Source organism: Hyla sarda, unplaced genomic scaffold, assembly GCF_029499605.1.
Source record: "Hyla sarda isolate aHylSar1 unplaced genomic scaffold, aHylSar1.hap1 scaffold_223, whole genome shotgun sequence".
Lineage (NCBI taxonomy): Eukaryota > Metazoa > Chordata > Amphibia > Anura > Hylidae > Hyla > Hyla sarda.
Window position 1 is genome coordinate 379,682 of NW_026608906.1, and position 13,048 is coordinate 392,729.

General features: G+C 46.4%; 5 non-coding genes and 1 pseudogene across 5 annotated transcripts; all 6 read right to left on the bottom strand.

The window, feature by feature from the left end:
- Positions 1-954: 954 nt before the first annotated feature.
- Positions 955-1,145, bottom strand: LOC130320999 (U2 spliceosomal RNA). The gene has a single exon (XR_008866805.1). It is a non-coding gene; the product is annotated as a U2 spliceosomal RNA (small nuclear RNA).
- A 2,088-nt stretch (positions 1,146-3,233) lies between these two features.
- LOC130321054 (U2 spliceosomal RNA) lies at positions 3,234-3,420 on the bottom strand. Its single transcript, XR_008866851.1, has one exon. It is a non-coding gene; the product is annotated as a U2 spliceosomal RNA (small nuclear RNA).
- Positions 3,421-4,113: 693 nt separating this feature from the next.
- LOC130321068 (U2 spliceosomal RNA) lies at positions 4,114-4,273 on the bottom strand (annotated as a pseudogene).
- Positions 4,274-6,362: 2,089 nt separating this feature from the next.
- Positions 6,363-6,553, bottom strand: LOC130321001 (U2 spliceosomal RNA). The gene has a single exon (XR_008866806.1). It is a non-coding gene; the product is annotated as a U2 spliceosomal RNA (small nuclear RNA).
- A 2,086-nt stretch (positions 6,554-8,639) lies between these two features.
- On the bottom strand, positions 8,640-8,830 carry LOC130321002 (U2 spliceosomal RNA). Its single transcript, XR_008866807.1, has one exon. It is a non-coding gene; the product is annotated as a U2 spliceosomal RNA (small nuclear RNA).
- A 2,092-nt stretch (positions 8,831-10,922) lies between these two features.
- LOC130321004 (U2 spliceosomal RNA) lies at positions 10,923-11,113 on the bottom strand. The gene has a single exon (XR_008866809.1). It is a non-coding gene; the product is annotated as a U2 spliceosomal RNA (small nuclear RNA).
- Between the last annotated feature and the right edge of the window lie 1,935 nt (positions 11,114-13,048).

Genomic DNA, 13,048 nt, shown 5'->3' on the forward strand with positions numbered 1-13,048 from the left:
AGGATTTATACTGATTTTTCCTGTCTGAATTTGTCGCACAGAAAGTTGCAGGCCAAATATGTGTGACATTTCTGCGACTTTAGCTTCTAGAGCATTTTTACAACATTATACATAGGTGCTGAATACATAAAAAGCGACTGTTCAGCGACAGACAAGTCGCATCGGCTGAAAGTAGGCCAGAATGTCAGTCCATGTTGGAGCAGGTTTAGATACAGTCTAAAGCATAGATCTCAAAGTCTGTGCACAGAATTTAGCAAGGGCCTCGCACCTTCTGATGCATCAGGTAGGTGCACAATAGCATAGCCTAACCCTCTGTACTTTGGTCTATATTGATGCGGGACATAGACAGCCAGCTGATGACCAATCCATTAGTGCAATGGATGGCTGGAAGCATTTGTCTTTGCCTTTGCAATACCACAGAAGCAATGCATGGTCAATGTACAGCAATGACACACCTGTGTGAACAGCCAGGAGACCCCCCCCCCCCCCCCATGTTATGTTACATAGTTACATAGTTAGTACGGTCGAAAAAAGACATATGTCCATCAAGTTCAACCAGGGAATTAAGGGGTAGGGGTGTGGCGTGATATTGGGGAAGGGATGAGATTTTATATTTCTTCATAAGCATTAATCTTATTTTGTCAATTAGGAACATTCAGCACCCACCCGCTATCAAGGCAGCTGCCTAACATGTCATGCCCTACCTGCACAGGTGTGCTGGCTACTCAAATGATCCAATTAAGGAGGCCATTTAGTCAGCAGCAGCAGAAGTCCTGTGCCTGGACGCTCCAACAGGGGCCAGACACAAGCAGAAGCAGAAGCAGCAGAAGCAGCAGCAGCACCACCTTTTGTTTTTTGGCTGCAGCAGCAGCAAGGCCCACAGGGCTGGCTAGCTGGCTAGCCAGCAAGCAGGTAGCAATGAAAGTAGGAATCTTTCTTTTTAACCCTGTAAGGGGGTGGTGCACTGTACCCGAAGATACTGCCATATCGGGTCAATGCATAGGGCGACGGAAGCAAGCTTCGAAATCGGCCCCCGTTCTCAAAAATCCATTTAATATATGGTCCCCAGATAGGGGACGTATCAGATATTAAACTGATAAGAACAGATACTACACTTGATCTTAGCCAAAAGGCCGAGAAGCGATAACCGTGAAAGGGGCGGGCCCAACAAGGTCCCCTTCATGGGCACTATCACTGCTTGCTGTCAGGGAGGCTGCCAGACAATTTTCCATGCACACTCTGGGCTGGGGGGCAGTCAACCACCAGTACACACAGCAGAACCTAAACCCATACCATTATTGCTAAGCAGCAAGACAGGGGCCCATTGCACTCCCACGGGGCCTTTTTAAATGCAATCCATAACCCGGATTTGCCAGGAACCCTTCTTACTCCTCCTACTTGCATGTGACACTGGGCTTAGGATCTGCATAGGAAACACACACACAAGCACACACCTACCTTTGTTGCCTGCAGATGCCTCCTTGGCTGTCCCCAAACGGTATCAAACCAACACCCACGGGAAGCTGTAAGCATAGAGGACATGCCTGCACCCCATTGGACTTACCTGTGTGGGTTAAATCCGGGTTATTTGACAACCTATGGCGGTGATGGTTCTGCTCAGGCAGAGCAGTGCTGATGCTCCTCATAAAGCTGTCGCTGCTGTGAAGGTTCTAGGTGACATCACAAATCCCTATGGTTACATACACAACAAAGCTGGGTTGTTGTTGTTTACACTCTGCAAGGCCTGTGGAAGTGAGTGACATCATAGCACTGTAGTTCTGAGGGTTCAAGATGGATGCAACAATCTCCTGTTGCTTCTATGAAGGCCGTAATAGACGACATCACCAAACAGCTCCATAGTCACATACACAGCAAAGGAGAGATGTTGTTTACACCTAGTGATGTCAGTGGTATTGAGTGACATCACAGCACAGTGCTAAGGCTCCTGGGCCTGGACACAGCAGCGGCTGCAATATCTCAACGGAGAATACGTTTATATCTATGTGTGTGTGTGCGCATATATATATATATATATATATATATATATATATATATATATATTTCTCCGCCGAAATCACTTTTAAACCCATTTCCACCTTTTTTTCCCTTCTCTTCCTCTTACTTTTTTTTCACGTTTTTTTTACGTTTTTCTCCTTTTCGCCTCTTTTCTGGGCGTATTATTCTTCTTTTTCTTCTTTTTTTTCGTCTAATGCATACCCCATCAGTGCAGCAATGCTTATTCAATACCGCCAGCAGATGGAGACACTGGGGGATAATTTTCTAAGGATTTATACTGATTTTTCCTGTCTGAATTTGTCGCACAGAAAGTTGCAGGCCAAATATGTGTGACATTTCTGCGACTTTAGCTTCTAGAGCATTTTTACAACATTATACATAGGTGCTGAATACATAAAAAGCGACTGTTCAGCGACAGACAAGTCGCATCGGCTGAAAGTAGGCCAGAATGTCAGTCCATGTTGGAGCAGGTTTAGATACAGTCTAAAGCATAGATCTCAAAGTCTGTGCACAGAATTTAGCAAGGGCCTCGCACCTTCTGATGCATCAGGTAGGTGCACAATAGCATAGCCTAACCCTCTGTACTTTGGTCTATATTGATGCGGGACATAGACAGCCAGCTGATGACCAATCCATTAGTGCAATGGATGGCTGGAAGCATTTGTCTTTGCCTTTGCAATACCACAGAAGCAATGCATGGTCAATGTACAGCAATGACACACCTGTGTGAACAGCCAGGAGACCCCCCCCCCCCATGTTATGTTACATAGTTACATAGTTAGTACGGTCGAAAAAAGACATATGTCCATCAAGTTCAACCAGGGAATTAAGGGGTAGGGGTGTGGCGCGATATTGGGGAAGGGATGAGATTTTATATTTCTTCATAAGCATTAATCTTATTTTGTCAATTAGGAACATTCAGCACCCACCCGCTATCAAGGCAGCTGCCTATCATGTCATGCCCTACCTGCACAGGTGTGCTGGCTACTCAAATGATCCAATTAAGGAGGCCATTTAGTCAGCAGCAGCAGAAGTCCTGTGCCTGGACGCTCCAACAGGGGCCAGACACAAGCAGAAGCAGAAGCAGCAGAAGCAGCAGCAGCACCACCTTTTGTTTTTTGGCTGCAGCAGCAGCAAGGCCCACAGGGCTGGCTAGCTGGCTAGCCAGCAAGCAGGTAGCAATGAAAGTAGGAATCTTTCTTTTTAACCCTGTAAGGGGGTGGTGCACTGTACCCGAATATACTGCCATATCGGGTCAATGCATAGGGCGACGGAAGCAAGCTTCGAAATCGGCCCCCGTTCTCAAAAATCCATTTAATATATGGTCCCCAGATAGGGGACGTATCAGATATTAAACTGATAAGAACAGATTTTTTTTTTTTTTTTTTTTTATCTAAAGCCGAGGAACGTGCTTTCGATTCACCCAAAGTGCAAGAAAAAGTGCAAACGTGTTACACTAAAAAAACGTGCACAAAGGATGCGGTCTATCGCAAGCCCTTCTCCGATAGGAGAGAGGCCCCCCAACAAACCTTACCCTTCGCCTCCGGACCAAAAGGTACCTGCGAGGTTCCAGGTTCGATGTCCCTTTTCGCCGAAGCTACTAGGGGACCACAAATGCTCCCGGCATCCCCCTTGGCGTTAGCCAAGGTATCTGCCCGCAGAGCCGATTACGGTAGGTACCCTGCCAAAGCAGGAGTACCCGGGGTGTTTGCAGGGAGGTGCGGAACCTAATGGCCACACACACCTCCCCTAGACCGCCAGGAGGGACACCCAGAAGGGATACCGCATCCTGACCAATCCTGTGAACACACAACACGCAAAAAGTGACACAGTGAGACAAAAAAGAAATAAATAAGTGAATGTGTGCAGATATACTGCCCGGACATCCGGCCGGATCTATAAAAATTTCTCTGATCCTAGCCAGAAGGCCGGGAATCAAGAGGTGAGTGCCACAAGGTGAAGAGATTATGGTACCCGTGCTTCAACTCAGTGAGTCTATTCTCCCAGTGAGTTTCGGCACCTCGGGGTCACCACTCCCCGAGGCACAAAAGTACCTCGACTCTAGACCCTCTCAGCCTCATGGCGAGACCCGGAGGGAACAGGTCACATCGGGGCAGCCGTCGAGCTGATTCCTCAGAACCAGCCCCGGAAAGCCCTGGTACACCTGCATCCTCCATGCAGCACCCATCCCCACCAGCATGAAAACTGATAAGAACAGATACTACACTTGATCTTAGCCAAAAGGCCGAGAAGCGATAACCGTGAAAGGGGCGGGCCCAACAAGGTCCCCTTCATGGGCACTATCACTGCTTGCTGTCAGGGAGGCTGCCAGACAATTTTCCATGCACACTCTGGGCTGGGGGGCAGTCAACCACCAGTACACACAGCAGAACCTAAACCCATACCATTATTGCTAAGCAGCAAGACAGGGGCCCATTGCACTCCCACGGGGCCTTTTTAAATGCAATCCATAACCCGGATTTGCCAGGAACCCTTCTTACTCCTCCTACTTGCATGTGACACTGGGCTTAGGATCTGCATAGGAAACACACACACAAGCACACACCTACCTTTGTTGCCTGCAGATGCCTCCTTGGCTGTCCCCAAACGGTATCAAACCAACACCCACGGGAAGCTGTAAGCATAGAGGACATGCCTGCACCCCATTGGACTTACCTGTGTGGGTTAAATCCGGGTTATTTGACAACCTATGGCGGTGATGGTTCTGCTCAGGCAGAGCAGTGCTGATGCTCCTCATAAAGCTGTCGCTGCTGTGAAGGTTCTAGGTGACATCACAAATCCCTATGGTTACATACACAACAAAGCTGGGTTGTTGTTGTTTACACTCTGCAAGGCCTGTGGAAGTGAGTGACATCATAGCACTGTAGTTCTGAGGGTTCAAGATGGATGCAACAATCTCCTGTTGCTTCTATGAAGGCCGTAATAGACGACATCACCAAACAGCTCCATAGTCACATACACAGCAAAGGAGAGATGTTGTTTACACCTAGTGATGTCAGTGGTATTGAGTGACATCACAGCACAGTGCTAAGGCTCCTGGGCCTGGACACAGCAGCGGCTGCAATATCTCAACGGAGAATACGTTTATATCTATGTGTGTGTGTGCGCATATATATATATATATATATATATATATATATATATATATATATATTTCTCCGCCGAAATCACTTTTAAACCCATTTCCACCTTTTTTTCCCTTCTCTTCCTCTTACTTTTTTTTCACGTTTTTTTACGTTTTTCTCCTTTTCGCCTCTTTTCTGGGCGTATTATTCTTCTTTTTCTTCTTTTTTTTCGTCTAATGCATACCCCATCAGTGCAGCAATGCTTATTCAATACCGCCAGCAGATGGAGACACTGGGGGATAATTTTCTAAGGATTTATACTGATTTTTCCTGTCTGAATTTGTCGCACAGAAAGTTGCAGGCCAAATATGTGTGACATTTCTGCGACTTTAGCTTCTAGAGCATTTTTACAACATTATACATAGGTGCTGAATACATAAAAAGCGACTGTTCAGCGACAGACAAGTCGCATCGGCTGAAAGTAGGCCAGAATGTCAGTCCATGTTGGAGCAGGTTTAGATACAGTCTAAAGCATAGATCTCAAAGTCTGTGCACAGAATTTAGCAAGGGCCTCGCACCTTCTGATGCATCAGGTAGGTGCACAATAGCATAGCCTAACCCTCTGTACTTTGGTCTATATTGATGCGGGACATAGACAGCCAGCTGATGACCAATCCATTAGTGCAATGGATGGCTGGAAGCATTTGTCTTTGCCTTTGCAATACCACAGAAGCAATGCATGGTCAATGTACAGCAATGACACACCTGTGTGAACAGCCAGGAGACCCCCCCCCCCCATGTTATGTTACATAGTTACATAGTTAGTACGGTCGAAAAAAGACATATGTCCATCAAGTTCAACCAGGGAATTAAGGGGTAGGGGTGTGGCGCGATATTGGGGAAGGGATGAGATTTTATATTTCTTCATAAGCATTAATCTTATTTTGTCAATTAGGAACATTCAGCACCCACCCGCTATCAAGGCAGCTGCCTATCATGTCATGCCCTACCTGCACAGGTGTGCTGGCTACTCAAATGATCCAATTAAGGAGGCCATTTAGTCAGCAGCAGCAGAAGTCCTGTGCCTGGACGCTCCAACAGGGGCCAGACACAAGCAGAAGCAGAAGCAGCAGAAGCAGCAGCAGCACCACCTTTTGTTTTTTGGCTGCAGCAGCAGCAAGGCCCACAGGGCTGGCTAGCTGGCTAGCCAGCAAGCAGGTAGCAATGAAAGTAGGAATCTTTCTTTTTAACCCTGTAAGGGGGTGGTGCACTGTACCCGAAGATACTGCCATATCGGGTCAATGCATAGGGCGACGGAAGCAAGCTTCGAAATCGGCCCCCGTTCTCAAAAATCCATTTAATATATGGTCCCCAGATAGGGGACGTATCAGATATTAAACTGATAAGAACAGATACTACACTTGATCTTAGCCAAAAGGCCGAGAAGCGATAACCGTGAAAGGGGCGGGCCCAACAAGGTCCCCTTCATGGGCACTATCACTGCTTGCTGTCAGGGAGGCTGCCAGACAATTTTCCATGCACACTCTGGGCTGGGGGGCAGTCAACCACCAGTACACACAGCAGAACCTAAACCCATACCATTATTGCTAAGCAGCAAGACAGGGGCCCATTGCACTCCCACGGGGCCTTTTTAAATGCAATCCATAACCCGGATTTGCCAGGAACCCTTCTTACTCCTCCTACTTGCATGTGACACTGGGCTTAGGATCTGCATAGGAAACACACACACAAGCACACACCTACCTTTGTTGCCTGCAGATGCCTCCTTGGCTGTCCCCAAACGGTATCAAACCAACACCCACGGGAAGCTGTAAGCATAGAGGACATGCCTGCACCCCATTGGACTTACCTGTGTGGGTTAAATCCGGGTTATTTGACAACCTATGGCGGTGATGGTTCTGCTCAGGCAGAGCAGTGCTGATGCTCCTCATAAAGCTGTCGCTGCTGTGAAGGTTCTAGGTGACATCACAAATCCCTATGGTTACATACACAACAAAGCTGGGTTGTTGTTGTTTACACTCTGCAAGGCCTGTGGAAGTGAGTGACATCATAGCACTGTAGTTCTGAGGGTTCAAGATGGATGCAACAATCTCCTGTTGCTTCTATGAAGGCCGTAATAGACGACATCACCAAACAGCTCCATAGTCACATACACAGCAAAGGAGAGATGTTGTTTACACCTAGTGATGTCAGTGGTATTGAGTGACATCACAGCACAGTGCTAAGGCTCCTGGGCCTGGACACAGCAGCGGCTGCAATATCTCAACGGAGAATACGTTTATATCTATGTGTGTGTGTGCGCATATATATATATATATATATATATATATATATATATATATATATTTCTCCGCCGAAATCACTTTTAAACCCATTTCCACCTTTTTTTCCCTTCTCTTCCTCTTACTTTTTTTTCACGTTTTTTTACGTTTTTCTCCTTTTCGCCTCTTTTCTGGGCGTATTATTCTTCTTTTTCTTCTTTTTTTTCGTCTAATGCATACCCCATCAGTGCAGCAATGCTTATTCAATACCGCCAGCAGATGGAGACACTGGGGGATAATTTTCTAAGGATTTATACTGATTTTTCCTGTCTGAATTTGTCGCACAGAAAGTTGCAGGCCAAATATGTGTGACATTTCTGCGACTTTAGCTTCTAGAGCATTTTTACAACATTATACATAGGTGCTGAATACATAAAAAGCGACTGTTCAGCGACAGACAAGTCGCATCGGCTGAAAGTAGGCCAGAATGTCAGTCCATGTTGGAGCAGGTTTAGATACAGTCTAAAGCATAGATCTCAAAGTCTGTGCACAGAATTTAGCAAGGGCCTCGCACCTTCTGATGCATCAGGTAGGTGCACAATAGCATAGCCTAACCCTCTGTACTTTGGTCTATATTGATGCGGGACATAGACAGCCAGCTGATGACCAATCCATTAGTGCAATGGATGGCTGGAAGCATTTGTCTTTGCCTTTGCAATACCACAGAAGCAATGCATGGTCAATGTACAGCAATGACACACCTGTGTGAACAGCCAGGAGACCCCCCCCCCCATGTTATGTTACATAGTTACATAGTTAGTACGGTCGAAAAAAGACATATGTCCATCAAGTTCAACCAGGGAATTAAGGGGTAGGGGTGTGGCGCGATATTGGGGAAGGGATGAGATTTTATATTTCTTCATAAGCATTAATCTTATTTTGTCAATTAGGAACATTCAGCACCCACCCGCTATCAAGGCAGCTGCCTATCATGTCATGCCCTACCTGCACAGGTGTGCTGGCTACTCAAATGATCCAATTAAGGAGGCCATTTAGTCAGCAGCAGCAGAAGTCCTGTGCCTGGACGCTCCAACAGGGGCCAGACACAAGCAGAAGCAGAAGCAGCAGAAGCAGCAGCAGCACCACCTTTTGTTTTTTGGCTGCAGCAGCAGCAAGGCCCACAGGGCTGGCTAGCTGGCTAGCCAGCAAGCAGGTAGCAATGAAAGTAGGAATCTTTCTTTTTAACCCTGTAAGGGGGTGGTGCACTGTACCCGAAGATACTGCCATATCGGGTCAATGCATAGGGCGACGGAAGCAAGCTTCGAAATCGGCCCCCGTTCTCAAAAATCCATTTAATATATGGTCCCCAGATAGGGGACGTATCAGATATTAAACTGATAAGAACAGATACTACACTTGATCTTAGCCAAAAGGCCGAGAAGCGATAACCGTGAAAGGGGCGGGCCCAACAAGGTCCCCTTCATGGGCACTATCACTGCTTGCTGTCAGGGAGGCTGCCAGACAATTTTCCATGCACACTCTGGGCTGGGGGGCAGTCAACCACCAGTACACACAGCAGAACCTAAACCCATACCATTATTGCTAAGCAGCAAGACAGGGGCCCATTGCACTCCCACGGGGCCTTTTTAAATGCAATCCATAACCCGGATTTGCCAGGAACCCTTCTTACTCCTCCTACTTGCATGTGACACTGGGCTTAGGATCTGCATAGGAAACACACACACAAGCACACACCTACCTTTGTTGCCTGCAGATGCCTCCTTGGCTGTCCCCAAACGGTATCAAACCAACACCCACGGGAAGCTGTAAGCATAGAGGACATGCCTGCACCCCATTGGACTTACCTGTGTGGGTTAAATCCGGGTTATTTGACAACCTATGGCGGTGATGGTTCTGCTCAGGCAGAGCAGTGCTGATGCTCCTCATAAAGCTGTCGCTGCTGTGAAGGTTCTAGGTGACATCACAAATCCCTATGGTTACATACACAACAAAGCTGGGTTGTTGTTGTTTACACTCTGCAAGGCCTGTGGAAGTGAGTGACATCATAGCACTGTAGTTCTGAGGGTTCAAGATGGATGCAACAATCTCCTGTTGCTTCTATGAAGGCCGTAATAGACGACATCACCAAACAGCTCCATAGTCACATACACAGCAAAGGAGAGATGTTGTTTACACCTAGTGATGTCAGTGGTATTGAGTGACATCACAGCACAGTGCTAAGGCTCCTGGGCCTGGACACAGCAGCGGCTGCAATATCTCAACGGAGAATACGTTTATATCTATGTGTGTGTGTGCGCATATATATATATATATATATATATATATATATATATATATATATATATTTCTCCGCCGAAATCACTTTTAAACCCATTTCCACCTTTTTTTCCCTTCTCTTCCTCTTACTTTTTTTTCACGTTTTTTTACGTTTTTCTCCTTTTCGCCTCTTTTCTGGGCGTATTATTCTTCTTTTTCTTCTTTTTTTTCGTCTAATGCATACCCCATCAGTGCAGCAATGCTTATTCAATACCGCCAGCAGATGGAGACACTGGGGGATAATTTTCTAAGGATTTATACTGATTTTTCCTGTCTGAATTTGTCGCACAGAAAGTTGCAGGCCAAATATGTGTGACATTTCTGCGACTTTAGCTTCTAGAGCATTTTTACAACATTATACATAGGTGCTGAATACATAAAAAGCGACTGTTCAGCGACAGACAAGTCGCATCGGCTGAAAGTAGGCCAGAATGTCAGTCCATGTTGGAGCAGGTTTAGATACAGTCTAAAGCATAGATCTCAAAGTCTGTGCACAGAATTTAGCAAGGGCCTCGCACCTTCTGATGCATCAGGTAGGTGCACAATAGCATAGCCTAACCCTCTGTACTTTGGTCTATATTGATGCGGGACATAGACAGCCAGCTGATGACCAATCCATTAGTGCAATGGATGGCTGGAAGCATTTGTCTTTGCCTTTGCAATACCACAGAAGCAATGCATGGTCAATGTACAGCAATGACACACCTGTGTGAACAGCCAGGAGACCCCCCCCCCCCCATGTTATGTTACATAGTTACATAGTTAGTACGGTCGAAAAAAGACATATGTCCATCAAGTTCAACCAGGGAATTAAGGGGTAGGGGTGTGGCGCGATATTGGGGAAGGGATGAGATTTTATATTTCTTCATAAGCATTAATCTTATTTTGTCAATTAGGAACATTCAGCACCCACCCGCTATCAAGGCAGCTGCCTATCATGTCATGCCCTACCTGCACAGGTGTGCTGGCTACTCAAATGATCCAATTAAGGAGGCCATTTAGTCAGCAGCAGCAGAAGTCCTGTGCCTGGACGCTCCAACAGGGGCCAGACACAAGCAGAAGCAGAAGCAGCAGAAGCAGCAGCAGCACCACCTTTTGTTTTTTGGCTGCAGCAGCAGCAAGGCCCACAGGGCTGGCTAGCTGGCTAGCCAGCAAGCAGGTAGCAATGAAAGTAGGAATCTTTCTTTTTAACCCTGTAAGGGGGTGGTGCACTGTACCCGAAGATACTGCCATATCGGGTCAATGCATAGGGCGACGGAAGCAAGCTTCGAAATCGGCCCCCGTTCTCAAAAATCCATTTAATATATGGTCCCCAGATAGGGGACGTATCAGATATTAAACTGATAAGAACAGATACTACACTTGATCTTAGCCAAAAGGCCGAGAAGCGATAACCGTGAAAGGGGCGGGCCCAACAAGGTCCCCTTCATGGGCACTATCACTGCTTGCTGTCAGGGAGGCTGCCAGACAATTTTCCATGCACACTCTGGGCTGGGGGGCAGTCAACCACCAGTACACACAGCAGAACCTAAACCCATACCATTATTGCTAAGCAGCAAGACAGGGGCCCATTGCACTCCCACGGGGCCTTTTTAAATGCAATCCATAACCCGGATTTGCCAGGAACCCTTCTTACTCCTCCTACTTGCATGTGACACTGGGCTTAGGATCTGCATAGGAAACACACACACAAGCACACACCTACCTTTGTTGCCTGCAGATGCCTCCTTGGCTGTCCCCAAACGGTATCAAACCAACACCCACGGGAAGCTGTAAGCATAGAGGACATGCCTGCACCCCATTGGACTTACCTGTGTGGGTTAAATCCGGGTTATTTGACAACCTATGGCGGTGATGGTTCTGCTCAGGCAGAGCAGTGCTGATGCTCCTCATAAAGCTGTCGCTGCTGTGAAGGTTCTAGGTGACATCACAAATCCCTATGGTTACATACACAACAAAGCTGGGTTGTTGTTGTTTACACTCTGCAAGGCCTGTGGAAGTGAGTGACATCATAGCACTGTAGTTCTGAGGGTTCAAGATGGATGCAACAATCTCCTGTTGCTTCTATGAAGGCCGTAATAGACGACATCACCAAACAGCTCCATAGTCACATACACAGCAAAGGAGAGATGTTGTTTACACCTAGTGATGTCAGTGGTATTGAGTGACATCACAGCACAGTGCTAAGGCTTCTGGGCCTGGACACAGCAGCGGCTGCAATATCTCAACGGAGAATACGTTTATATCTATGTGTGTGTGTGCGCATATATATATATATATATATATATATATATATATATATATATTTCTCCGCCGAAATCACTTTTAAACCCATTTCCACCTTTTTTTCCCTTCTCTTCCTCTTACTTTTTTTTCACGTTTTTTTACGTTTTTCTCCTTTTCGCCTCTTTTCTGGGCGTATTATTCTTCTTTTTCTTCTTTTTTTTCGTCTAATGCATACCCCATCAGTGCAGCAATGCTTATTCAATACCGCCAGCAGATGGAGACACTGGGGGATAATTTTCTAAGGATTTATACTGATTTTTCCTGTCTGAATTTGTCGCACAGAAAGTTGCAGGCCAAATATGTGTGACATTTCTGCGACTTTAGCTTCTAGAGCATTTTTACAACATTATACATAGGTGCTGAATACATAAAAAGCGACTGTTCAGCGACAGACAAGTCGCATCGGCTGAAAGTAGGCCAGAATGTCAGTCCATGTTGGAGCAGGTTTAGATACAGTCTAAAGCATAGATCTCAAAGTCTGTGCACAGAATTTAGCAAGGGCCTCGCACCTTCTGATGCATCAGGTAGGTGCACAATAGCATAGCCTAACCCTCTGTACTTTGGTCTATATTGATGCGGGACATAGACAGCCAGCTGATGACCAATCCATTAGTGCAATGGATGGCTGGAAGCATTTGTCTTTGCCTTTGCAATACCACAGAAGCAATGCATGGTCAATGTACAGCAATGACACACCTGTGTGAACAGCCAGGAGACCCCCCCCCCCCATGTTATGTTACATAGTTACATAGTTAGTACGGTCGAAAAAAGACATATGTCCATCAAGTTCAACCAGGGAATTAAGGGGTAGGGGTGTGGCGCGATATTGGGGAAGGGATGAGATTTTATATTTCTTCATAAGCATTAATCTTATTTTGTCAATTAGGAACATTCAGCACCCACCCGCTATCAAGGCAGCTGCCTATCATGTCATGCCCTACCTGCACAGGTGTGCTGGCTACTCAAATGATCCAATTAAGGAGGCCATTTAGTCAGCAGCAGCAGAAGTCCTGTGCCTGGACGCTCCAACAGGGGCCAGAC